We start from the raw sequence: 27740 nt of genomic DNA on the forward strand, positions 1-27740 counted from the left end.
CACATCAATCAGTTAAATAAATATACAATATGTAATATACAATTGAAGTCAAAAGTAGAGATGCACCGATTGCAATTTTCTTGGCCGATTCCGATTTTTCAGTAAGTGTGACCTGCCGATTCCAATTTTTGCCGATTACGATTTTATTTTTTTAAGAACTGTAATGAAAGCATAGGCCTATACAGAAATATTTTCTTTAAATGTATTTTATAATAAAATAAATTTTTAAACATTACACGATTTAAACATTACATTCTTACAACAAAATAACTTTAACAACAAAATAAAGTGCTTTGTGCCTTCGGTATAAAATTAGTTCCTGTAAAATTAGTTCCTGTAAAAGGTATAAATTAGTTCCTGTAATCTTTTCCTCAATGTATGTTTTTTAATTTATAATAAAAGAAATGTATATATAACATTACAGCATCTTCTCATATTAAAATAACTTTAACAAAATAAAGTGCTCTGAGCCTTGAAAACATTAGAAATAAGTAACAAAGCAGGCATATACAAAAATCAACTTTTCTTCAATGAATTTTATATGGATTTTTTTTTTAAACATTAATTACAGGATCATCTCACAACAATAACTTTAATAACAAAAAGTGCACTGTGTCTTCAAACAGGTAGAAATAACAATGCTAGTACTAAATGCTATTACTTGAGCATTAATGGCAAATTTTTCTTGATAAAGAGAAGCATTTCTGCCTTGTCATCAATTAATCCAGAGGTACTACGCTTCGTAACATTCATTCACATATTTGCGCTACGCCACCGCATACAGCGTCTTCACACACAGATGAAACTTACTAGAGAAGTGTAACAAATGCATCTGTAAATAAATACAAATTAAATTCACTTCGTTCACGCTTTAATTACCTTCAAATGGAACATATGCTGGCTTCGAACTATTAGTGTGTGCAGACGCTGTATGTGGTGGTGCAGCGCAAATATGTGAATATGTGACTGTGAGTGCGCGCGCGTGGCTGTGACGTAGGGCCTGTCCACACGGAGACGCGTTTCGCTGTATACGTATACATTTTTTATCGTATTGGCGTTTCATCCACACGGATCCGGCGTTTTAGGAGACTGAAACCGCTATTTTTTGAAACCGGGTCCCAAAGTGGATAAATCTGAAAACGACACCCTCGCGGTTTCGTGTGTACAGCCAATCCGTATATTTTGTGAAACGATGATGTCATCACATCACGTGTCGGCTGCGTCACACGTAACAGCAACAACAATATTGGCGGACTACATGATTGTGTTCGTGTTGCTACTAAGCCTACTAGCTTTATTGCAGCAAAATCTATTGCTTCTATGCAACTGTTATGAGCAACAAGCGATAATGTTCGCATCTTCGTCTTCTTCTTAGTTCATATACAGCGCGCAAGGTTATGCGCATGCTCAAAGTCTTCTTCTCCGTGTATAGTGTATATCTATGGCAGAATTACAGCACCCCATACTGGTCTGGCATATACACTACACCGTTTTCAGTGGTTTCGTGTTTACGTGTTTTTTTTAGAACGAGGGAAAAAAAATGATCGGATAGGGAACGCACCGGCTTCGTGTGGACGGAGCCGTAATTGCATGCGCCGCTGGCCATACAAGGATCGGCTAGGAATCGGCAAGAGGAGAAATTGACCGGACGGTCACCGATCCGGGCCAATCATGTGAAAAATCGGCCAATTCCGATCACTAGCCGATCAATCGGTGCATCTCTAGTCAAAAAGTTAGCATACACCTTACAGAATTTGCAAAATGTTAATTGTTTTACCAAAATAAGAGGGATTATACAAAATTCAATTTTTTTTTTTTTGTTCTGACCTCAATAAGATATTCACATAAAATATGTTTACATGATAGTCCACAAAAAGCCTTCAGGTCCCGCAAATTCTGTGGTTTTTCAGCATTTTCATGTATTTGAACTCTTTCCAACAATGACTGTTCGATTTTGAGATCCATCTTTTCACACTGAGGACAACTGAGGGACTCATTTGCAACTATTACATTAGGTTCAAATGCTCACTGATGCTACAAAAGAAAAAACGAGGCATTTTTCTTACCCTGATCTTCAAAAACAAAAAGGTTTCACCCCCTGGCGTTTGAACCACCTGTAATAGTTGCTCAGTTGTCCTCAGTGTGAAAAGATGGCTCTTATAATCACAGTCACTGTTGAAAAGGGTTCAAATAAACAAAAACGCTGAAAAAAATGAATTTGTTGGGATTTTTCTGAAGAACAGCAGGCAGTTTAACTGTTCAGGACAAACAAGGAACTCATGAAGAACTATCATTAAACAAAAAAAAAGCTGTTTATCATTCAGGTAACAACACAGTATTAAGAATCAAGTGTATGTAAACTTTTGAACGAGGTCATTTTTATAAATGTAACTATTATCTTTCACTTGTGGACTATATGTAAATGTCTTAAATGTAAAATATCTTATTGAGGTCAGCACTAAATAAAAAAATAACATGACCTCTCTTATTTTGGTAAAATAATTAACATTTTGGTGTATGTAAACTTTTGACTTCAACTTTATTTTCTTACCCAACTGCTGGGTTGAGCCTGTTAGGTCATATGTTAGATTGATTTTTCCAGTGTTGGGTAGTTTTTTTGTGTTACCCAGTTGTTGGGTTAGTGGCTGGGTCAACCCCTCCCCCTCTCTCCCAATGAAACAACCCAGCTGTGGGGTTACAGTCAGAGTGCAGACTTTTTGCATCTTCTTCAGGAGAGTGCAGTTCTCAGCGCCACCAGTTGGTACGCTTCCTCAGTGAAATAAAGGTTTGTATACGTTGTATTTAATCTATAAAGTCTTTACTGTGCTGTAAATAATTGTATTTCACACAATGCAACAAACAGGGATGAGATTTAGTCAGCTAAATATGTCTGCAAGATGAAAACACTTTTTGTATTCATTACTGTGTTTTGCTTTAGACCACCTACAAATGTTAACTCTTAAAATAAAATGTTAGGTTACCACTGCATCTGCAAAAAAAAAAAAAAAATGCAGCGATTGATATATATCTGTGTTAAGGTTATTTTCAAAGCTTCCATTTACTGTCATTATAAAATAACATCATTATTGTTTATTTAATTCTAACAAACAAGTTCTTGTTAAAACTAACCAAAATGTAAAATAATTTGCTTATGATTTCCACACAGGAGAGACTTGGTGTTGTTGGGTTGCCAAATACCCCAGAAATGCTTGTTTCTAACCCAGAGTGCAGTGAGGAAAGTCTTGTGTTTCCCAAGTGCAACAATGTAACAAATGTGCTACTCAAACAGGTTTTTGCACTTCTGCAAAAATGTAGCCAACTTCACATATTTCCAATGAGCCTGGGATGATACTATCTACAAAAAAATACAAATGAAAAATGTAAAAATGAAATGATATCAATAACACAAAAAAGGCTTGGAGGACCAAGTATTGTGTTGACTAAAACAGATCATATCACATTTTGTGTGATAGTTCAGCCAAAAATGAAAATTTGATGTTTATCTGCTTACCCCCAGGGCATCAAAGATGTAGGTGAATTTGTTTCTTCAGTAGAACACAAACTGTTTAGTCATATAACGGCAGTCAAGCAGTCTGTCAGTCATATAATGGCAGTCAATGGGATGTATGGCTTTGAGAGTCAAAAAAAACATACAGACAAAACCAAATTAAACCCTGTGGCTTGTGACGATACATTGAGGTGTTAAGACACCAAACAGTTGGTCTGTGCAGGAAAATTAACAGTATTTAATTTTTTTTTTTTTTTTTTGCTCTGATCCATCGCAATGTCAAACTGTCCTGAGCGTGTACACCATACAGTAGCTGGAGCGTGATGCACCAACATGCTGTTGCATAGTAGATGTAAGCGCAGAAGCGCTCTGTCACACATATACGTCACTCATTGTTTATCCAGTGCAGAGAGATTGTGGGTACGACGGCTACTCAAAATGATAATTATTAGTAGGGGTGGCACGGTTCACAAAACCCACGGTTCGGTTCGTATCACGGTTTTAGGGTCACGGTTTTCGGTTCTGTACGGTTCTTGTTTTTATTTTTCATTTTAATCTTTAACACTCCAGAAGTTTACTTTGACATATGAAATGTAGCTTGATTATCCACAATTTAGGATACATTATTAAAAAAAAAAAGTTATATCATGTAATCATGCACAAACTGAATTGGACTTGACTTTAAGCACATTATTGAAACCATCTCTGAGGAAAGCTAGGGGAGATTTGATACAGCAAGAGAGAAGACATTGATGACATGCTTTTGATTTATTTGGCAAAAACAGGACAATGTGTATCTCTACAGGAATTTGTGTGCCTTTTTAGCACATAAAGATTGAACTGAAGAATTAACTTGCATGTCTACCAACACACTGGCGTGATGTCTTCTCAGATGAACTGACAAATTAAGATGAAATCATGAAATCCAAAATGTTCCCACACACCTGACCTGACCTCGTAATGGAAGCGACGCGGTGCGACACGCTCGTTTTTTCCAGGCGCGTACGTGACGCATCGAGACAAAAACATAAAAACAGGCCAAATTATGCATGCACTTACAGGTACTTCCTCCAAACCACAGTCATCTGACAGGGTTGCTTCACTGTCCTGTGCAATGGAAACAAAATGGTGTTACAAAGGGATGTGGTACTGCCCACACACACACACACACACACTTTTTTTTAAATTATTTATACCAATAGGCAGGATTGAACTTCAGAGTAAGCAAATATGTGACCCTGGACCACAAAACCAGTCATAAGGTTAAACTTGACAAAACTGAGATTTATACATCATATGAAAGCTCAATAAATAAGCTTTCTATTGATGTATGGTTTATTAGGATAGGACAATATTTGACTGAGATACATCTATTTGAAATCAGAAATCTGATGCAGCAAAAAAAATCAAAAAGACTGAGAAAATCACCTTTAAAGTTGTCCAAATTAGGTTCTTAACAATGCATATTACAAATCAAAAATTACATTTTGATATGTTTACAGTAGGAATTTTACAACAAATCTTCATGGAACATGAACTTTACTTCATTTCTTAATGATTTTTGGCATAAAAGAAAAATCAAAAATTTTGACCCATGCAATGTATTTTTGGCTATTGCTACAAATATACCCCAGCGACTTAAGACTGGTTTTGTGGTCCAGGGTCACATACATATACATATATATACATATATATATATATATATATATATATATATATATATATATATACATACATAAGTACAAAAAGCATTTTAATTAAGGCAACCACCAAATATTTTACATTGTACAAATAGAATTCTAAGCTCATTTACCAGTTATGAAGGTGCTGCTGCACCCCGGCTGCTGGTCTAAGGAAGAGCTGCCCCCAGGAATGCCCTCAACAATGGGTCTAGTGGCATTCAACCCTAGGGCCAGCTCCTCTGCCGGGGTATGAGGGGGTGCAGGACCACCACCTATCTTTTTTTGCTCTTCCCTTTTCTTGGTTGCTGTTATAAACAAACAAACAGATTTTTTCAGAGTCTCTTTTCAAGAGACTAAAAGCAATATAAGTGATAAATATTACCATTCTGTAGAATATTCTTATATTTCACTTTTACTTGTTCCTATATTCTAGTGGGTCCTGTTGTGACTCCAATGTGAAAGAGGATTCCCTTTTCTCTTCCCTGTAATATAATATAATTCCCTTTAAAATAATATAATTTTAGTCTCTTGAAAAGAGACTCTGAAATAATCTGTTTGTTTGTTTATAACAGCAACCAAAAAAAGGAAGAGCAAATATAATATAATATAATAGTATATAATATAATATAATATAATAACTTACGAGTTTAATTTGTCTCCTTCGACATGTTCGCCGACCAATCAAAGAGTTGCCGATCAATGTTTCTACTATCGATACGTAGCCCCTTTTAAGCCACCCAGTGATCTCAGATTACTTCATCCAGCTACACTAATCATCAACAACAGGTGCGTTCGGAGAACCGGAATAGCGAGCTCATAGTTAGCGCGATGATTTGATCTTGGATGTGTCATTTGATCTTGGATGTAGTAAGCGAGGTACGAAGAACGGACCCCAGGTGCTGGAGATTTACGGCTAATCAAAGAACCGGCTTTATTGACAAAATGCGCACGACAATCGCCTTCGATTAATCGCCCAGCCCTAATCAACTGAAGTAAATGTTGCTTGCTCTTTGTCACATGCCAGCTGTTGTGAACGTGTTTAGGACAGTTAGACATTGCGGTTGATCAGAGGTAAATAATGATATAAATACTGTTCAGTTTCTTGCAAAGACCGATTGTTTGGTATCTTAAGACCTCAATGTATCGTCACGAGCCGCAGGGTTTAATTTGGTTTTGTCTGTGTATGTTTTTTTGACTCTCAAAGCCTCGGAGCCCATTGACTGCCATTATATGACTGACAGACCGCAACGGTTTGAGTTAAAAATCTTTGCTTTTGTTCTACTAAAGAAACAAAGTCACCTACATCTTGGATGCCCTGGGGGTGAGCAGATAAAGACCCAATTTTCATTTTTGGGTGAACTATCAGTTTAAAGTCTGTTGAACACATCAAGATATCATATACAGACAAGCCCGAAACTATTCATACCTCTGGCAAATTCTAACTTAAAGTTACTTTTACTTAACCAGAAGTTTTTTTGGACCGGAACACAGGCTTCTCCCAAAAAAATAATAGGATGCAAGAGGCATCATTGTGGAAACTATCACAGTCTATGGGAAAATACAAAGTTCTATACCATTCCAAATTGTCCAAGCTGTTCTAAAGCATCCTAATTACCCTGATTCATTGGGAACAGCTGTTTTAATCAACTCAACAGGTGAAAAACAGAAGTTCTGCGTATTGTGGCTGCTCATAAGTCAGGAAAGGGCTATAAGACCATATCTAAATGTTTTGAAGTTCCAGTGGCTACAGTATTTTTAAAAAATAAAGACGTTACGCACTGTGAAAAATCTCAGAGGACGTGGTCAGAAGCCAAAAGTGACTGGCCAGGAGGATAGTGAGAGAGGTAAAAAGAATCCAAGGATCACCACCAAGGCCATCTTGATGAATCTGGGCTCTGCTGGTTGCAACATCTCAAGGCAGACAGTCCAACGGCACTGCACACCGCTGGGCTCCATGGACGCAGACACCACTTCTCCAGATAAGGCACACAAAAGCCTGCTTGGCCTTTGCAAATGCTCATCTGGACAATGAAGAAAACTTCTGGTTTTATGGTCAGATGTAGGGCTGGGCCGATAAACGATATCATATCGGATCGCGGAAATTTTTTTGTTAATAACGATGATAAGCTCTAGACATTTTTTGCTCGATATGGATTAATCTAAGAGCCAGTCTAAAAGTCTAAAGTACAAAGTTCATTTCTTACCGCACTTTGCGAAGCAAACTTAACACCAGGACAACAAAAAAAAAAAAAGAGTGGAAGCAGCGACGAAAGTGAATCTAAGCTCAAGGTAGCACGAATTCCGTTATATAAGTGGTTTGGCTATCTGAAAATTGACTGTCAGCTCAGCTGAGAGTTTGGCACGATTGTTAAAACTGAAACCGAAAGCAAAACACGCACGCGCATTCAAAAGCAATTTTAAGCCCCCTTGTTTAGAGAGTGACTCCCCAATGCACGCAAATTAGGCTACATAACATATCTAGGCTGTTATTATTATGTAGGCTATAATAGGTTGAGTATGTCTATAGCTCTGTATCATGCTTGAAATATTCTGTCTCTATTTGCACTTTGAATATTTAGAGAGTAGCCTACTTTGATTATGGCTGAATTGTCTGCACTTAATACGATTAAGAAACAACTGTGTCGTAATTTTTTTGTTATTTATACTGTAGATTGTTTCAAAATGCAGTGGTTGCCTCTAATTTAAATAGCTCAGCCTATAATAGAGAAAATAAACAATTGTGTTAATAATAATAAATAATAAATAAATAAATAATTGTGTTACAAATTATGTTTTTACAATAATTTTATGTTTACATTTTGTACATTTACTCTCATTTACCATACTCTGTCACAACTTTGATTTTTTATTTATTTTAGTAAGTTGTTTTAATTTTAAGGCCAAAACTGTAATCTGTTTTGGTTAATAAACTATACTTTAAAATGTAATTTAATGAATCCTTTAATTTTTGTGGCTTTAGTCATAGTTGGGATACTATTTTAAAGCTGGCAACATCAACAGTTTATATCGAAATATATATCGTTACCGTTCAATATGGGAAAAAATTATCGAGATTACATTTTTTGCCATATCGCCCAGCCCTAGTCAGATGACACAAATATTGAATTGTTTGGCCACAATGATGTAGCCTTCATTTGGCATAAAAAAGGAGGAGGAGTCTTATTATCTTTTAGGAGAAGCCTGTGTCATTTCTTTTCAAAAAAAAAAAAAAAAAAAAACTTGCTGGTTGAATAAAAGTAACTAAGTCAGAATTTGCCAGGGGTATGAATATTTTCGGGCTTGACTGTATGCCCAATTTATGGCTGATGGGAACATACATTATTTGAGAATAACCAATTCAAGTGTCCATTTCAGTCAGACATTAACTCAAGTGTTTGTTCTCTTAAAGTGATAGTTCACCCAAAAATGAAAATTCTTTAATTAATTACTCACCCTCATGTCGTTTCAAACCCGTGAGACATTCGTTCATTTTCACAAAACAAATTAAGACACTTTTCATTAAATCTAAGAGCTATCTGGCCCTACATAGACAGCAAACTACCACCTTCAAGGCCCAGAAAGCTAGTAAGTATTCATTACAATTTTAACAATTTCCTTACTACCTGTCTGGACATTGAACGTGTCAGTTGTGTCCCTATATGCAGGGCCAGAAAGCTCTCGGATTTTATCAAAAATAATTTAATTTATCTTAATTTATGTTCCGAAAATGAACAAAGGTCTTACAGGTTTGCAACAACAGGAGGGTGAGTAATTAATGACAGACTTTTCATTTTTTGGTGAACTATCTCTTTAAACTCTGCAGGCCTGAGGTAATAGATGAATATGAAATACAGAACATCATCTTTCTCACTGCAGCATCTTCTACCAAACTCTCCATCCTCACTGAATCACGGGACACAGCAATTGGAGATTCTTCAGGCTGAGCATCTGAAAATATGGTGCCGTCACAGTTTCACACAACAGTGCTTGATAAATCAACCCAGTGATAGAATAAGACAGGACACCATCTGCTTGTCTTACCCAGAGTGCTGCGCTCTCGTGAAACTAGCATCAGAGCGCTTCGCCTCTTTGCAGTGACATTAAATCATCATCACCACCACTATCAATATGATAGAAAAACAAAATGATCATATTGAGGAGAACTTCCCAGCCTCAATGAGTAGCTTAATGGATAATGAAACTCTTTTTATAGTTCACTTCACTCATGTCCTCTATTATGAAGATATTTCATGCTACTCACTGTAATCAATCTTGGACCAAACTTTGCACACAAGTAAAAGGTGTTTTCTCTCATATTTGTCTCATGAGACATCTGAAAAGGCAATTCTGGTCTTGTGTACATATGATTTGGGTTTAGGTTTAGATTTACATTACCATGCCCATTCAAGTCCTCCATTTCAAAGAAAGCAACTGGTCAGTATTTGCACTTTATATAAAATGCATAGCCCCTGCTTCCTTATGTTTCCATGGTAACAGAATCGGGAAGAACGGGACACAGTTTCCTCCTCCTTCGAGTAATAAATTCCCACACATTCAGCACCCACACCTGTCTCCAGAACGAAGATCAGGAAAACACACGTGGCTACAACTGCTACTTTACGCTTTGATTAACATAAATGGCAGCAGCTCAAAAAGTGCTGTGGACTTTGGATCACTGCAGCATGCTGCTTGTCGTAAAAATCGTGAGGCAGGCCTGAGGATCACCATTCGCACCAGCTGCTCGAGGAATCACCTCAGGCTTGGGAGACCACGGTGGTTCTTTGATTTGGGCTGTTACGTGACAAACCACACGAAAACAAATGGTGGGCACTATTTCAAAGGTGTGAACATGACAGGAAACGAGGATATAAAACAGCCAGATCATTAACAAAACATTACCTCGCACATGTGCTTGATTCATTCAGATTCTCTGATCTTAAGCAGCATAAATATCACATAAGACAGAAAGCAGAGATTTCCAAGAATTCCTTTACAATGCCAAGAACATAAGTACAGCAAGACTACTGATAGTAAATACTTGAAACCACAACAAAGCTCAAATGCGGGTAGTGTGAGAGGAGGAAAAGGTTCCTTGGCTTTTTCATATATATCGGTCTCAAAAAGCTTTTTTTTTTCATTGGAATAAGTAGGCAAAAGCATTTTATGTCATAACTTAAAATTCAGCACATGCTTCACTTGAAATCTGTTTGTGCAAGGACTGTGGTTTAAAAAACATTTCTCAAAGCAAACACTGCCGTGCTGCAGATTTCCGAATGCAATACCGATTTAACGTCTGTTCACATATCATTATTAATATCTGTACTGTTGCCCAGCAATCATCTCTAGATTTAAATATGCACATGCTATTAAAAAAAGAGAAAAAAAATTCTGAAAGGGCAGAACTCTAAATCAAACACTTCACTATCAGTGTCAATCCATATATACTTCAATACAACATGCCACTTGTATTGATCATATTTGTTGATTTATTTTTCTCATATTAACAACAATTGACTTTTCCTTTTTTCTACTACTGCTTTCAACTTCTCCTTGCTGTATTAGCAATAATGCACGTTTGTTTTTTTGGTAATACAGTCAAACCAAAAATTATTCAGACACCAGACAGAAGTCTTTCTATTTTTTTTACTAGTGGGTTCAAGACAATATAGCTCATTTATGTAAGGATAGCGAAATGAAGTAAACTGTGACATATTATACCCAAATTATTGTTCATACAGAGGACTATCAGTAAAACTGATACAAATTTGGGACCAAAAATTATTCAGAGATTTTGACCTGACCAAGTGTTTTTTTTTTTTTTCTTTAATTGCTAATGCGATCTTTTTACAGACTGAACAAAATTAAGCAAACAAAGTTTAAGTTCTTGTCATATTTTATTAAGATTTTCTAAACTATAGCGCATAAACTGTGATAATGTGAGAAATGTTGAAGGTGTCTGAATAAATTTTTGTTTTGACTGTATATATACACATAAATATGTTATTTATTTTGAAAACCCTGATAAAACTGTGCCTTATTAAATTAATAAAACTTCATACATAGCAAATATATCAAATTCAAGGAATTTAACTTAGATTCTCAAACATTGTAGATTATTTGTAGAAAGGCACTATAGCTCCCAACAGCCTTTTCCCATTTAGTTGGCAGCTTATTCCTAAAATCTTTCAAATCTTTACCATTTACTTTAAAATCACCTTTGATTTTTTTCTATTTTAAGACACATATTTGACCATGAACCACAAAACCTTCTTAAGTCTTAAGTAACAGGGGTATATATGGGTCAAAATTATAAATTTTTCTTTTATGCCAAAAATCAGGATATTAAGTAAAGATCGTTTCATTAAGATAGTTTGTAAGCTTCCAACAGTAAATATATAAAACCTTAATTTTTGATTAGTAATATGCATTGCTAGGAGTTTTATTTGGACAACTTTAAAGGCGATTTTCTCAATATTATGATTTTTGGCACCCTCAGATTTTCAAATACGTTAGTTGTATCTCAGCCAAATATATGGTCCTATCTTAACAAACCATACATCAAGCTTGTTTGTTCGGCTTTCCGATTGTGTATAAATAAAAAATAAAAATACCATTATGACTGGTTTTGTGGTCCAGGGTCACACATTTCGCCGATAATCCGACCCTACAGAGAAATAATAGATTGACAAAACAGTGCGCACTTGCAAACTGTAATGTGAGGGAATCTCTCACCGACCCCGAGAGCGGCGGGAAACGCTCCGGCTAATGACAATTATTAACGTTGCAAATGTGATTTAAGCCACTCAGTCAGTGGGATATTGCATAACACAAGTCTTACCAATACAATCTTAGGTTTCAAAGAAGGCTCTTCCTTCGTAACTGTCACACCAGTGTCCGTTTTGTAAAACAGTAGCCTAACTTGTCCCCTCAGTAGCTACTCCAAGCTGTTTGTGTGCTCCACATAGTTTATAAAACACATGTTGAGCACTATCAAGCGTGGTCTGCTCAGGAGTGAATTAATAAACTTCCCAAAGCAGAAATGCGCACTCTTTACCATTCCTCCGACACCGCGTAACGTTACTAGGTTTGCTCTGTTATAAGTCAAATGAGAGTAACGTTAGCCGGTACTCCTGTGTATAACTATGTGAGATGGATAGGTGTAGCGACCGCACAAAGATATTTAATCTCTAATAAGAATGCAAAAATTAGTATCTTTCTCACCAGTGTAGTTGAAAGAACCTTCTGAGGCTTTCTGCGTCTCTGCTGCGCTATTTTTGGTATCCCGTCCGATTATTCTCTTGATAAATTTACATTGCAGTGCTCTTTGGGTTTGCAAACAACCAAGACTCCGACGGATCTATAAAATTACCGTAATGTCACATATACACAATATGAGCGCAAATCTGTCTACCGTAATTCACGGAGCGCTTGTGTACACGTGACAGGCAGATTGCTCACAGAAACACGAATGAATTAAGTGTGTGATGCTGAAACAGAATAGGTTACTAACATAATTCAGAAATATTTTAGCCTATAAAGTCTGACAAGTGGTTTTGTAAAGATTTAGATTCAGAGTTAAAATAAGATTGCAAAATAGTGTTGGCTTTCAATGAGGTCACCCAGCAATCTCATCATAAAATGAATGTAAACAATGCAACTGAACCGAACGAAACTTGCATATTTTGCTGATTATTGCTGCTGAAAATGGTCGATTAGTGTCATGTTTTGAGCTGTACTAATTGTTCAGACCAGTAAAAACATTTGGAGTATTAGCCTACACAGGCTGCCAAAAGTTATAACAAATCACAGAGAAGAATGCAAAAAACTGAGGAAAATGCGTTTGTGGCTGGCCTAACTGAACTAAGATTTCCATAACAAGAATCTTGACAATATTAGTGTTTGTTCTTATCATTTCCAGTCAGGTAGGTGAAATATTAGGCTAATATCTTAATTCATACTGCTCATGTACCTTTACCATGTATTAACTTTAGTTTGTATAATTATTGCATCCTTTTCTGCTTGCTAAGTCCATGATTTCCATGGTTCAGACAGCATAAATTAGCTGAACAACGTATTTAGTAGTATGTTAATCACACAATCCATGCTGTTTTTTACATCCGAGTATCGGCAATATGGCTGCATCCAGGTAATTCACCAAATCCTGACATAAATGCAAACCTTCTATAGATCTTTTTCCTGAGTAAATGAGTGCCACCATTACAAATTCTAACGTCAGATTGAATGCTTTTCTGTTCCGGTCTCCATAGGAACCCATTAAAATAGCATCCATTTGTTTTTATTGTAGCTAACGTCCACAGCTTTGTGACATCTACTCACTCATTAAACTTTGAGGAGTGAGGCACTAACAAATGATGGTCATTGGAAAAATGTCTATAGGCTTACTGTTGATCGAGAGGCAATCATGCAATCAAATAGTTTGTTCAAAGATGGCAAAGAGGTGAATGTGGTTAATCTGTACCTATTGATCTGAAGGGAACTAGTTGTTTCAAGTGGTAAGGAGTAGGTGTTCATCTAAACAACCTTTTGTCTAAAATATCTCAGTCTGATAGCTTACGTGCTATTTGCGATTAAACAAATATATACGTGAGAATTGCTTCAGCTGTTAACTTGGTAGTAAGAAAATCTTCCACAGGAGAGTAAAAGCTTGCATTGGCTGTATAGTTTGGACATGAAAGCAGCCCACATAATATGAAGTAATCTCAAGAGAAACCAACCCACACACTCTTTAAACAGAAATGTCTTGCCAAACATAATGTTTAATATTTGAATGTCAGTATACGGTAGCAAAAGGGGAAAACACTCACCTTTCAATGTCCTTGTTTTCCCAGTAAGCCATGAACTTGAATAATATTATATAAGTATGCCTCCATCATTCTGAGTTCTGATAACCATTTATGAGTGAAATCTAAGATTTTACCTAAGAATTTACCTAAGAAAATGTACTGTTTGCAAGCTAGGGCTTGTTGGGAAAAGATAATGATATGAAAACAGATATAGTTTACTTAATGGTAAAACAACTGAGACTTTCCTAAAAACATTTTGACCCTTGTATTTAACTTTTGAATCTATTTAAGGCAAGGAATGAAGTGTCCCGCAGCTCACTGTTGAATAAATTTGATCAAAATGGCCAAATCTCTGTCTGTACTGTTAAAAACAAGTTTGTAATAAGGGGCCGTCTACATAAATGTTACGGCTTTCATTTTTTTCTGTCATAACTAGGGTTTCCAGCCAGTGTTGACTCATTACTCAGGGCAATTAAAATGATTATAAGGATCCTGAGAACAGTAATTTGCACATTGTGTTCAGTGTAGTGCTTTCTTCCTACAAGAGCTGGATTACTGAATCTAGTGCTGTGTTGAGGGCCATTATATTTAAATGCCTATTGTTTTGCATTGTGAAAAGCAATTTATTAGACACCTAAGGAAGGAACACAGTATTTGATCAATCTGAGCTGCGCATTTCATCTTTGAATGAATTTTTGCGATTGAGGTTAATCAAGGTATTGAGTTTTCAGCCTGCTATTCAAAACAATAGTTTATTTTGCAAATTACAGTTCAATTCATCTTGGATTTTGATTGACACATTGGATATTGCATCAAGATTAATCACGTTTCTAGTCCGCTATTGGAAAGCACAGCTTATTTTCATGATGAAGAGTTCAGTTTCCCTGACCGTCCTTTTAAATAGGCTTATAAAAGCAATTCATATACTAATTAAATATGATTCATCAAAGCTCTAATAGCAATTCCAAGGCTGTTCACATCATCCAATTCAACTTTGGGTATACAATAGTTAATCAGATTGTCAAAATGTCTGTCAGCTGAAAAAGAATCAGACAGCATATTTCCAAGATAATTCCACACATTTTTTTTTGCAACAGTCTGGTAAAAAAGGCCTTTGTAAGAAAATATATCAAGTTTCCTTTGATGAAAACTCCTCTAACTAGCTTCGAAAAAGAGGGCAAGTGTTAAATGTGTTGATGCAGTTGTTAAAAAGCACATTACAAATACTGAGTGAAACTAAACAATATTCATTACTCATGCAACATCTTTAATCTCTCTAAGGATAGAGGCATTTATAAATGTCAGAGGCAGGCTTTTGAGAATAAGAGGATATGAATATCAATGCATTCTCACATCATCACATCATTGCTGTGCTGCTCCAATGTTGCTTTTCCAAGAGCACTGCATTGCACCGATGAAATCTGGACTGTTTATTCTAGCATGCACTGCCACGGCAACATTCATTCACAATGTTATATCAAACAAAGTTATAGTCATTCTATGTGGAAATCTGTTGAGTCATTTTTCTGCACACTGAAAAGCAGCTGAATTTTAGCTTGAAGGAAAAACAAACGCTTGTGCACCAAAGGAAAACAAGCACTCAAGTCTTTCTTCACCGTGCTGTTTAATTCTACCACCTACACCCATCCGTATGGATTACCCATAGATCTGAGCTCGGAGATGCCAGTTAGATCCATCAGAACATGTCGAGACCGTGCTTTGTTCTTTTTGTTGCTCTGTTGTGAGGGATGCCATTGATTTGAGAGCAGTCATTAGTGGGGAGGGTGTTCTTTTACATTGACTTAACATAAAAAGGGGCAGCGAGATCCCTATAAAGCTTACAAACTTAGTCAACACAGTCTAAAATTGACCCTTCGTACTGCTGCTGAACCATATTCATGATCAAATCAGTTACAATGGCTGTTATTGTGCATTATTCATGGGTACCAAAGACGTCACTTCCGCTATGCTCGCCGCCATATTTGTGTCCGATATGACAACAGACACAGCGCATCTAAATGAGATTTAATAATAAATTGAAATAAGAAATTACTTTTTACTACTACTTCCCACACTGTGTATCTGACTTGATTGTATGTTTAGGACAAAAAGTGTACATCATTGTGAACGTAGTCGCTCGATGAAGGCTTTAAGACCTTGAAGAATCCTCTGCCGGCTGGTCACTACTTCACAGCGAACGGGACTCGCGCTGACGGCACTTATCCCCTTACAGTCCGCGCTTAGATTTCGGCAAATTAGTTTTGGCAAATGCAGAGAAATGTGATTATTGAGCATAAGACCAACATCCAGCAAGCCAAGAAAACATCAAATTTACCTAATGGAAGACGTCTTTCACGTCTTGTGTATTCCTAAACCTGGATATCATTATTGAAGCACAAATTCAAGCACCAAAAGCATGAGATTTCTTTATTTAAAATATGCGTTTTTATTCATTCAAGCTATATGGCTGCAATAACATTTTAGTTTAATTTAGTTTAGTTTATTACACCACTTGTGCAGCCAGTCACAATTCACAATGATACCATTTACTCGGGATGATGGTTTGTGTGTAACTTGTGTGCCGTTTTTGTATGACAAATAATTTTAAGAGTAACTGTACATAAATAGTTTCAGCAAAACAAATATGATTATTTTTGAGAACCTTTTTACATGTATATACTTTACTGCAGGCGTTGCAATGACGAACGCTATGTAGTAATAAACAATAGTTTAGCGTTTATTAATTTTCATAATTCACTAAACACCATATATTCTAAAACACCTTCAACTATAAAACACTCTTGCTCTTAAGCCAAATACACACTGAAACAAATAATTTACTGCATCTGGATGTACTGTAAGTCACTATTCTCTGCATTAGCACTGTTTTGAACTTGCTGTTCGAATGCTTTCTTGTTTACTAAATCTTTGGACTTATGAATTGATCGGTTCAAAATGATGTAATTGCAAAAAAAATGCTTCTTTTCATTTTAAGGCATTATTTTCATATTAATGTACTGATTCACAATCTTAGTCAATAATTAATTATTATTCCACTACTCTTATTGTGCCGAAAAAAACACCCTTGCTGTGAAAAGCACCTGCGTGAATGACACCGGTACGCTAAAGACTATATGCATACCGACCCACTTCAAGCACTGCTGAGAACGAATAAAACTGTAGTTAGGTTTTTTTCTGATGACTGTTGTTACAGCGTACAGAACAACAGATCTTGGGCATATTGTATCCTTGTTGTGAACATTCTGGGAGTTTTGTTGATCTTCCTCTGGTAGTTGTGGCTGCTGTGACCATAGACTGAAATAGGTAGCGCGGTCACAAAAATGGCGGCGATAAAGCACAGTGACGTCACATGGTCCCTATGGATATGGACCTCCTTTTGATCCCCTTTCAGTTTTCCACTCATCTGGAATTGATCGACTTAATTCAATATTAAACTGGCCTGAGATTATCTATAAGGTTAGCTTTGAAAAATTATAAACATTACACTTGGGGAAAAAAATGGTGTTTGAAACAATTTTCACTCAAGAATTGCTAGTAATAGTCAACAAGTAAAAGACTGAATTAAATGTGAAAAATTGAGGTAGACTTATTCACGTTTTTTAAAGGGATTTAACCCAAAAATCAATACCAGCAGTTGAGCTAAATGTTTAACTCAACCTTTTGGGTAGTTTAACTTATTGTTTAAACATTACTATATGACTGGCTTAAAATGAACCCAAAATTTCTTCCGTATATTTGAGTCTATGGCAGCCTATAGAACCGCTTGCGGGAAAGTTGTGAAATTTGGCACACTGATAGAGGACAGTCTCAACATTAACCATAGCACGTTTGGAGTCTCTAACTCAAACTCTCTAGCACCACCACTTGTTCAAATTTTCACTTTCTTTATGCTAATATCTTTTGAACCGTAAGGCACAGACTCAAAATACTTTTTTATCTCTGAATCTCTTCTCTTAGCTTTTTTTTTCTATTTTTAATTGTTTGAAAAACCTACTTTTTCGAACTCGTCCAAGACGGTTTGTCTGATTTTGACTAAAATTGTCTTCAACACCATGCCCTGACAGTACTCAAAAGGTTTGGGAGCAGAGCCACCTTGTGGTCAAAAGTTATAAGGAAATTTTGAAAAATGCTAATAACTTCTGATGAAAATGGCTTATTGTAATGAAAGCGATCTTCATTACAATATTATATATTCCTTGGATCATGCCGAGAACATTGATACCAATTATCCCTAAATGGGCTAAATTTCCCGTCCGCCATTTTAATTATTGTAGAAAACCTACTTTTTCAAACTCCTACTAGACCGTTGGTCTGATTTTCACTAAATTTGACTCGGATCATCTTCAGGCCATGCTGACAAAAATGTATGGTTTTTGTGTCGATATACAAAACCGTTTTCATTTAACGCATCAGTGAATTTCTGGAAAGATGCCAAAGTGCTTCTGAAGCTGTATCTCTGCAAAGCTTTGAGATTTGCACCAAATTGTGTATGTGGCATTGTCACCTCACGCTGATTACACCACATCAATTAACAGCGCCACCTATTGGTCAAGAGTAATAAACCATTCATTAACCATTAATTATGAAATTTCCAAAAATTCTAATAACTGTAGATTGCATTAGCCTATTGTAATTAAACTGATCTCAAAATATTCCTTGGGTCATGTCAGTTACTTATTGATGCCCTTGTTCTGATGCTTCCCTTACCTAGTGGTTGGCCCCATAATTGCTGCTTGCAGCTATATTTATTATTATTATTATTATTATTATTATTATTTATTCAACTTATTAATATTAAAATTAGCAAGAAATATAGAATTTCTTAAGCAATAGTTGAGATAAATAAAGCTACACAGAAGGTTGGGTTAAGCATTGGGTCAAAACAACCCAGTCGCTGGGTTTGTCCATATTTCACCCAGCGCCGGGTTGTTTTTAACCCAGCCTTTTTTAGAGTGTAGTTTGATTTTAATGAGTGCATTGAAAATGCAGACAGCCACTTTTAAGTTGTGCACAAAATTGCTGAGTGAAGCCACTAATGAATTCTTTCTTTCTCCCAGTCAAAAGAAAAAAACTGGTTTATTATTATAAATTATGACATTATTATGACAGCACCAGGGCTTTAAAGAAGATTTGTACAGCCTTCATTGTGACAGAAATCATGTTTAAATGCTGAAAGAACTTCAAATAGACTTTGAAGAGCAGTAGTAGCTTTTCAGGTTCAAATATGAAAATGAAAGCTCTGAAGCTTAATTGAATACAAAACTCAAGATCAAATAGTACAATAAAAAGCATTGAAAGCTTTGTTTGACAATAAATCAACTTTTGATAAGTCAAGAGAGTGCAGCTACTCTCGGCTCCTTGGATACAGGATGTTTAGACAACTTTTGAATTATAATTCCGTGGATTCTTAAGTGTAAACCCCCCCCCCCCCCCCCCCAAAAAAAGGTAAATTTAAATTTCAATATGCCATGGTATTTGTACATAACCTTTTACACTATCAGAAAAAGAAATGTGCAAAAATTTCACCTTTAGGAGCACCAATGCTTGTCACTGAGGCAGAACCCCTCTATATGCACCATTCAGGGGTAGGTAAGGTACGAAGTTGTTATTTAAGCCTTCTGCCCCAGTGGCAAGCTGTTGTACCTCTAAAGGTACTTAAATTTCCTCAAGGGTTGTAGGTTTCTTATATCAGTTCATTCTTCAGGTCAAGCTTGCCAGGAAAATATTAAGACTTAGGTCAAGGATAAAACTGGTTTGGTGTAATGAGATTTTAAACATTTTTCTTATTTTAACTGCAGCTGTAACAAAAGATGTGTTGTATTTGAGCATATCTTAAAAAGAAAGGTGCTTCAAAAGGTCCTTCAAGCAATGCCATAGAAGAACCATTTTTAGTTCTACGAGGAACCATTCAGTCAAAGGTTTTTTAAAGAACCATTTCTTGCCTACCTTTTTATAATCTGAAGAACTTTATTTGCCACAAAGAACCTTCTGTGAAACAGAAAGGTTCTTCAGATGTTAAAGGTTCTTTATGGAACCATTTAGACTAAAAGGTTCTTCTATGTAATTCTATTTTTAAGAGTGTACTTACACACAATTGATGTTATAATATTGTATTTTTAGCACAAAAATCTGCATTCACTATATCCGCATGCAGCACTGGCACTAATTTCACTAATATTGTGCTGGACTGTATTTAAATTAAGCCAGTGTCAATTTTTTAAGCACAAAGATGGCTAATTATGTACATTTATTATGTAAATTAGGCTCATTACAGATTGTACTAATTTGTCCAGCACAAGTTATGTTATGCTATTGCCAGCCATGGCAAAGATACAGTTAAAATTGCAACGGAAGTAGCGACAAATCTTTTTTTTTCTATTGTATTGAGACGTACATCTGTATGGAAGCCCATTTCCACCGCTGAGTAAAAAATAAAAAAGGTAAGTATGAGTTCTCATCTCACATTTCTGACTTTTTTCCCAGAATTGTGTGATATAAATGTGAAAAATGTTAGATGAAAAGCATGAATTGCATGAAAAGTAGTAAGAATTGCGAGAAAAAAGTCAGAACTGCAAGATTTAAACTCACATTTGCGAGAAAAATAGAACTGCGAGATTTACCCCCGGTTTCACAGACAAGATTTAAGTCTAGTCCTAGACTAAATGTAAGTCTAAGCTGTTTCAACTAAAACAAACTTGCACTGACTGATCTTAAAGGGATAGTTCACCCAAAAATGAAAATTTCATGTTTATCTGCTTACCCCCAATGCATCCAAGATGTAGGTGACTTGTTTTCCTCAGAAAAACACAAACGAAGATTTTTAATGAAAACCGGTGCAGTCTGCCAGCCTTATCATAGACCTGGATGGGCACCAGACCTTTAAAAGTAAACAAAAACATGCACAGACAAATCCAAATTACACCCTGCGACTCGTGACGATACATTGATGTCTTAAGACACGAAACGATCGGTTTTTGTGAGAAACTGAACAGTATTTATATCATTTTTTTACTTTGATACACAGCCACGTCCATCTCTCCTGAGTAAGCGTTCGGCATCAGTCACGTCACATGTGCACGCGATCTCTCGTAGAATACGCAAACGCCGGAAGCGATATGTCGCATGAATACGACACTCATTGTTTACACAGTGCACAGAGATTGTGGGTATAGCGGCTATTCCAAATGGTAATTACTTGCGCGTATCCTGATTGTTTAAACCGATTTAAAGCTAAAAGATTACGCTTGCTTGCACAAGCTCATCCGGGACTTTTCACTGATTTACCCTTACGGCGTTTGCGTATACTACGCCAGAAGCGCGTGCTCATTTGACGTGATGTTGCCAAACTCGTGCTCATGACAGATGGACGTGGCTTTGTATCAAAGGTAAAAAATGATATAAATACTGTTCAGTTTCTCACAAAAACCGATCGTTTCGTGTCTTAAGACATCAATGTATCATCACGAGCCGCAGGGTGTAATTTGGATTTGTCTGTGCATGTTTTTGTTTACTTTTAAAGGTCTGGTGCCCATCCACCTCTATGATAAGGCTGGCAGACTGCACCGGTTTTCATTAAAATTCTTCGTATGTATTTTTCTGAGGAAACAAAGTCACCTACATCTTGGATGCATTGGGGGTAAGCAGACAAACATCAAATTTTCATTTTTGGGTGAACTATCCCTTTAAAATATGTCAGTGTCTTTATTTTGTCTTAAGATGCACATCAGTAATGGTTTTTTTCGAAGGCACTTTTTTAAAAACACTTAAATGTGCTAATTGAACTATGACCTAATCCTGCTTAAACTTGCATATGTGAGAAAAATTGTCAGAATTGCGAGATGTTAACTTGTAATTGTGAGAAAAATGTTCTGAAATGCAAGAGACATTAACTGGCCATTGAGAGAAATATAGTCAGAATTGTGAAATTTAAACTCGCATTTGCAAGAAAAATAGTCTGAATTGCGAGATGTAAATTTGCAATTGCAAGAAAAATAGTCAGAATTTCGAGATGTAAAATCGCATTTGCAAGAAAAATAAAATTGCGAGATTTTCCCCCGGTTTCACAGACAAGGCTTAAGTCTAGTCCTAGACTAAAATGTAAGTCTGAGCTGTTTCAACTGAAAGAAATTTGCACTGACTGATCTTAAAATATATCAGTGCCTTTGTTTTGTCGTCTTTGTTTTCTAAGCCACTTTTTCAAAAAATACTTAAATGAGAAAAAATGTCTGAATTGCGAGACGTAAACTCGCAATTGCAAGAAAAAAGTCAGAATTGTGAGATTTAAACTCACATTTGCAAGAAAAATTGACAGAATTTTGATATGTACTGTAAATTTGCAATTGTGAGAAAAATAGTCTAAATTGCGAGATGTAAATTCGCAATTGTGAGAAAAATAGTCAGAATTTGAAGATTTAAACTCACATTTGCAAGAAAAATTTAATTGTGAGGTGTAAATTCGCATTTGCGAGAAAAATAGTCAGAATTTCGAGATGTAAATTCGCAATTGCAAGAGAAAAAGTCAGAATTGCGAGATTTAAACTTGCGTTTGCGAGAAAAATAGTCTGAATTTCAAGATGTACTGTAAACTCGCAAAACTAGTCTAAATTGAAAGATGTAAATTTGAAATTGCGAGAATATAGTCAAAATTTCAAAATTCAAACTCACAATTGCAAGAAAAATCATCAGAATTGTGAGATGTAAACAAGAAATTGCAAGAAAAATTGACAATTTCGAGATTTAAACTCGCAATTGCGAAAAAAACATCACAATTGAGAGATGTAAACAAGAAACTGCAAGAAAAATAGTCAAAGTTGCAAGATGTAAACTTGTAATTACGAGAAAAAAAAAGTCAGAATTGTGAGATAAAAAGATAAAAATTATTTACGATTTACGCAATTAAATTTTTTTTTCAGTGGGCATCTGAGTAAAACAGATTATCAAAAAATTTAGCACATGACATGGCTCTATACCAATCTACCCATTGTTTGGTGATTTAATAGAGACAAATCTAAATATGAGGATGGAGAATGAATATAAGGATGTATATGAAATGATGAAGAAGTCTGCCATAGGCCTGAGACAAGACTGACATTTTACCAGTAGATCAGAAAGAGAAGAACCAGAAAGAAAGTTCTGACATTTTAATTGGATATTATATAAGGTTTTATTGCATACCTGCCACCTAATCAGAATTGAGTATCGAGACAGGCCATGGTATAATATAATATAAATATATGAGCTCAAAATAATAATTGATGTACACATTGATGAAGATAAATAATGCTGACTTTAATGCAGACTTAAAACACTTGTGTACATTTATTATGGCAGCAGTAATTAATCAAGAAGAATGAAGAATGTTAAAACTGGGCATATGTTCCATTTTTTGACATATCTAGGCGTATTTTAAGTCTGAAAGAATTTAAAAAAAATTATATATTTGTGTGATTTAGCAACGGGTCCAATAACGATAGTAAATGCAAGAGGTTTGATGGTAAGTGACACTCTCTCCACGCTGTAACTCTTGGGTGCAGATATGAACTCTCACATTAGCCTGAGCGTTAAAATGCCCGGGCGCTCTCGCTCTGTCGAGACCATCCTTACATCTTAATACCCAGGTCACGAATCCATTCATTCCAAGAAATGTCAGGTTTTTACTGGAAGCCTTTAACACCTGACATTTTTATTGCAGGTAAAAAAGATTCCTTTTAGGCCAGTGTTGAAAAAAAATCTCTGAAAGGAAACTCAAAAAGGTTGAGAGTGTCAGCGCACAGTGGGGGACACTGAATCTCATTGTCTGCCAGAATCATCTTGTCCATCAAGTTCTCACGCACTTGATGGAATACGAGCATCATATATTCAGTGCTGCTGGAATCGCTGTCACTTATTACATAGTCGCGATGGTGTTTGACTTTTACAAATTACTTTTGCTCAAAGATCAATTTATCCATGGTAATGCATTTAGATTGGTGCCTGTGAGTGTACATGTTTATGCTCGAAACTTCTGAACGTTTGCCTTGATGTACTTTAGGATGAGACCAATGAAATTTTAAAGGCACCCTCACGTTGTTCCAAAACTGTTAGACCTTCGTTCATCTTCAGAACACAAATTAAGATATTTTTAATGAAATCTGAGAGCTTTCTGACCTTGCATATACAGCAAGGCAACTACCACATTGAAGGCACAGAAAAGTAGGAAGGACATTGTTAAAATAGTCCATGTGACAGCAGTGGTTCAACCTCAGAGAGCCCTCGGATCTTATCAAAAATATCTTAAATTGTGTTCTGAAGATGAACGAAGGTCTTACAGGTTTGGAACAACACGAGGGTGAGTAATAAATTACAGAATTATCATTTTTGGGTGAACTATCTCTTTAATATTCTTAGAAAATAAGTCAGACGTGCAAGATATAAAGTCAGAATTCATGATTAAGATCCTTTTGCCTGGGGTTTAGAATGACCCAGGGTGTGTGAACGCACTAAAGTAAAAAATGAAGATTCAACCCCCAAAAAGGGGGTTGTCAGTCTTCACAACTGAACCCTCCTCTGGTTTAATTGTTCTCATAAATTACAACTAGGATAAAAGCTCCAATTAGAGGGCAATTAAATCAGTAGGTAGTGTGATCTGTGGTGACAAATTGCATTTAGCCCTTGTGCTTCGGTCTAGCAGGTGGTTTCAGCAAGCAGAGTTGTCAGCTCTAATGAGAAACGCTGGATAAATTGGAGGTTTTAGAAATCATCGACCGTGGCGATGCTGCACAGAACAGCAGGGGCACAGGGCTTGCTAGCCGAAGCCCCAGGCTCTCTTTCAATACGTAAAGCACTGAGACGTGTGGGAGGAAGAAGGAACAGGAGTGGGAGTATTAACTTTAGACAACAGGGAAAATGAGGACAGCTCTGGAGAGAAGAAGGACAGGAGGAGGGGAAGAGTGAGAGCGAAATTGTAGCTTTCAGGCTGAACCGTAGAGTTAATGTTTTGTTCTGCTAAATGAGGCTGAAATTAAAGCAGTCTCTGATGCCAGCTAGAGTGAATGAAAGTATGAATGAGAGAGATCTGTGCAGAGAAAAACAGCCTGGGATGCAACTCAACAGCTTTAGATTTATTGGAGAGGTGGTGGCCAACGTGTAATAGATGGAGAGGTAAACACAGCTGACAGTTCAATGTTTTGAGACACAGTACAGCTTTTAACTCCTGAACAACAGAAACATAACTCATCATTAGACAAACAGCCATCACATGTTCATAACTAAAATAATATTTCAATTCATGAAAGGGACAGATCACCTAAAAATGAAAATTCGGTCATTAATTACTCACCCTCATGTTGTTTCAAACCTGTGAGACCTTCATTTATCTTCAGAACACAAATTAAGATATTTTTGATCAAATCTGAGAGCTTTTTTATCCTGCATTGATAGCAACAAAACTGACACAATGCTGAGTGACATACTGAAGCATATTCAAGGTAGAAAGCTATTAATAAATTAGAGAATATACAGAAAATATGGGATTTCCAATAACTTGGTAAAAATTACTCAAGCAGGAAATGAACTAATAAGCAATTTGAATTAAAATGTGACACAATTAAAAGTTAAATACATTTTCCTGCACTTGTTTTATTTATCATATGAGGAAAGAACTGTTTACGTTACTCTTTTAAGAGCACAACCGTGACAGACTGACGGAAATCAGATCCATGACTAGAATAAATCAGGGGCAAAGGTAGGTAAAGCGAAGCGATGCTGCGTGACACAGGCAGTCAGAGCTGCATTTGTGTGGGCATTTGTGTCAGTCTGTTCTATATGAGACATGCGAGCTGTAGGCGAGATATATATATATATAAATGTATATAGGGAGGTTGAAAAAATTCTGTGACATCAATGTAGTGAATTTTACAGGAGACTCATCTCATTTTAACTTGGCCCACCCAGGGACGCCAATTATGTAGTGAATTTTACAGGAGACTCAACTCATTTTAACTTGGCCCACCTAGGGACGCCAATTATGTAGTGAGTTCTGCTTTCGCCCACTAGGAAGGCGAAATAGTGTAGTGATGGGTACTCGTGTCACAGATGACGTTATGATTCTTGGATCACATGTCACTTAATGTGTGGTTATGAGTACATCACATAAGAAAGATTGGTGGGATATCTAACTTGTAGAACCTCTCACTGTATTATCAACACAAGGAAGACACAAGTGTAATAAAATACATTTTATTAACAAAAGATAGACAAGAGTAATCAACTATTAAATGAATACCGTAAATGCAAAAGGAATAAAGTGCATAAGATGCATAAAATGTGATTCAGTTGGGTGTGGCTATGTCATAGCTATGTTATCTTATGGAAAGATAAACTGTTGCTACTCTGAAACAAATAAGGTAAAGAACCTTATTATGCATCAAACAAATAAATGAGCTATTATTTGTCATCAACTGCAATCAGCTATACAATATCTAATGTAAATTAGAAAGATCATATACTGATAGTACACAACAATGCCAAGGTCTCTGGAAGAGGTTTGGAAATTATATTTACGTTCTCTGTGGTTGATTGAGCAGTCCGGTGGCGGTGAATTCTTCCACTGGTTGTGCTGGGAGCAGTCAGTGGGAAAAGGAGCAGGAATCCATTTCGACAGCCTTGAGCATGAAGCGCTGTAGGATGCTGATCTCCTGGAGCACCAAAGGGTCCGATCTGGAACATGCAGATGTGGCCCTGGTGTAGGTGCTGAAGGCCCTTAGCTTGGAACACGCAAGCAAAGGTACCTGAAGTGAAGGTTTGCTCACTGGAGCTTAACCTTGTTGCAAATGTCTGTTGGTCTTCTGCCTCTCTGGGCTAGAGACACAGAACTTGGTCAATCCGCTTTGTCTCTCTCGGATGGAGACTCAGGACGTGCTGCATCTGTTGTTGTCTCGCTGGACAAAGACTCTGAACGTGGAAAATATCTCTTTCCTTTGCTGCCTCAAAGCTGGAGACTTGGAGCGTGGAGCGTCTGTTTCTGTCTCTCTGGACAGTAGGCTCAGAATGGTTGTGTCTGTTAGTGTCTCTCTCTTGTGGAGCTGGAGACTCAGAATGGAGGTATCTGTTGCTGTCTTTCCAGTAACGGGCTGCAGACTCAGAAAGAAGTTTGATCTGTTACTGTCCCCTGGACGTGCCGGAGACTCAGAATGGAGGTGTATCAGTACTTTGTTGCTCTGTTAGTGTCTTACCCTGCCGGGGCTCAGACTCAGAACGGTTATCTGTTGCTGCCTTCCCTGTAACGGGCCGCAGACTCAGAACAAGGAGTGTCTTTTGGAGAGGTACCTTTATACCTTTCCGATGAGGAGGAGATTGCAATTTGGCGCTTCTCCACTTCCATGCTGTGATTGGCTGGTTCCATCAGAGCGGGGGGACATGGGGTAGCCCACCCTTCTTTCCTCTTGTGGAAGTCATTTGCATAGTCCAAACACAAAGTTAGAAAAGTGTCAATAATGTTTTACTGGTGCATTTCTCACTTTCCAAAACACAATCAGAAAACATTTGGTCATGTAATGAACGCATTAAGTCCAAACATGATGGGAAAAGATTGAACTGTCATGCATGCATTCATTTGTCCATTAACAGCTGAGTTTGTGTAAGATGTTGCACTACACATCGCTGTCAGTGAGAATACTTATTTCTCTGAATAAGTATAAGATGTGTGTGTTATGGTTCGCATCAGTTCAAGGTTCGAAAACATAGTTA

At 36.6% G+C, this 27740-nt stretch overlaps 1 protein-coding gene across 2 annotated transcripts in view; it reads right to left on the reverse strand.

The window, feature by feature from the left end:
* tp53i11b (tumor protein p53 inducible protein 11b) overlaps positions 1–12563 on the reverse strand; it is an 86353-nt gene extending 73790 nt beyond the window's left edge. Inside the window, exons 1-2 of one of the 2 annotated variants that reach the window (XM_073850524.1) lie at positions 12412–12536; positions 4568–4615 (exon numbers count right to left, since the gene is read on the reverse strand). The gene's annotated coding sequence lies outside the window, so the exon portion shown is untranslated. Of the gene's footprint in view, positions 1–4567; positions 4616–12411 lie in introns of both variants that reach the window. The other variant, XM_073850523.1, reaches the window with a different exon arrangement.
* Positions 12564–27740: the final 15177 nt, after the last annotated feature.

This window comes from Garra rufa, chromosome 11, assembly GCF_049309525.1.
Source record: "Garra rufa chromosome 11, GarRuf1.0, whole genome shotgun sequence".
In the NCBI taxonomy this organism is placed as follows: Eukaryota; Metazoa; Chordata; class Actinopteri; order Cypriniformes; family Cyprinidae; genus Garra; species Garra rufa.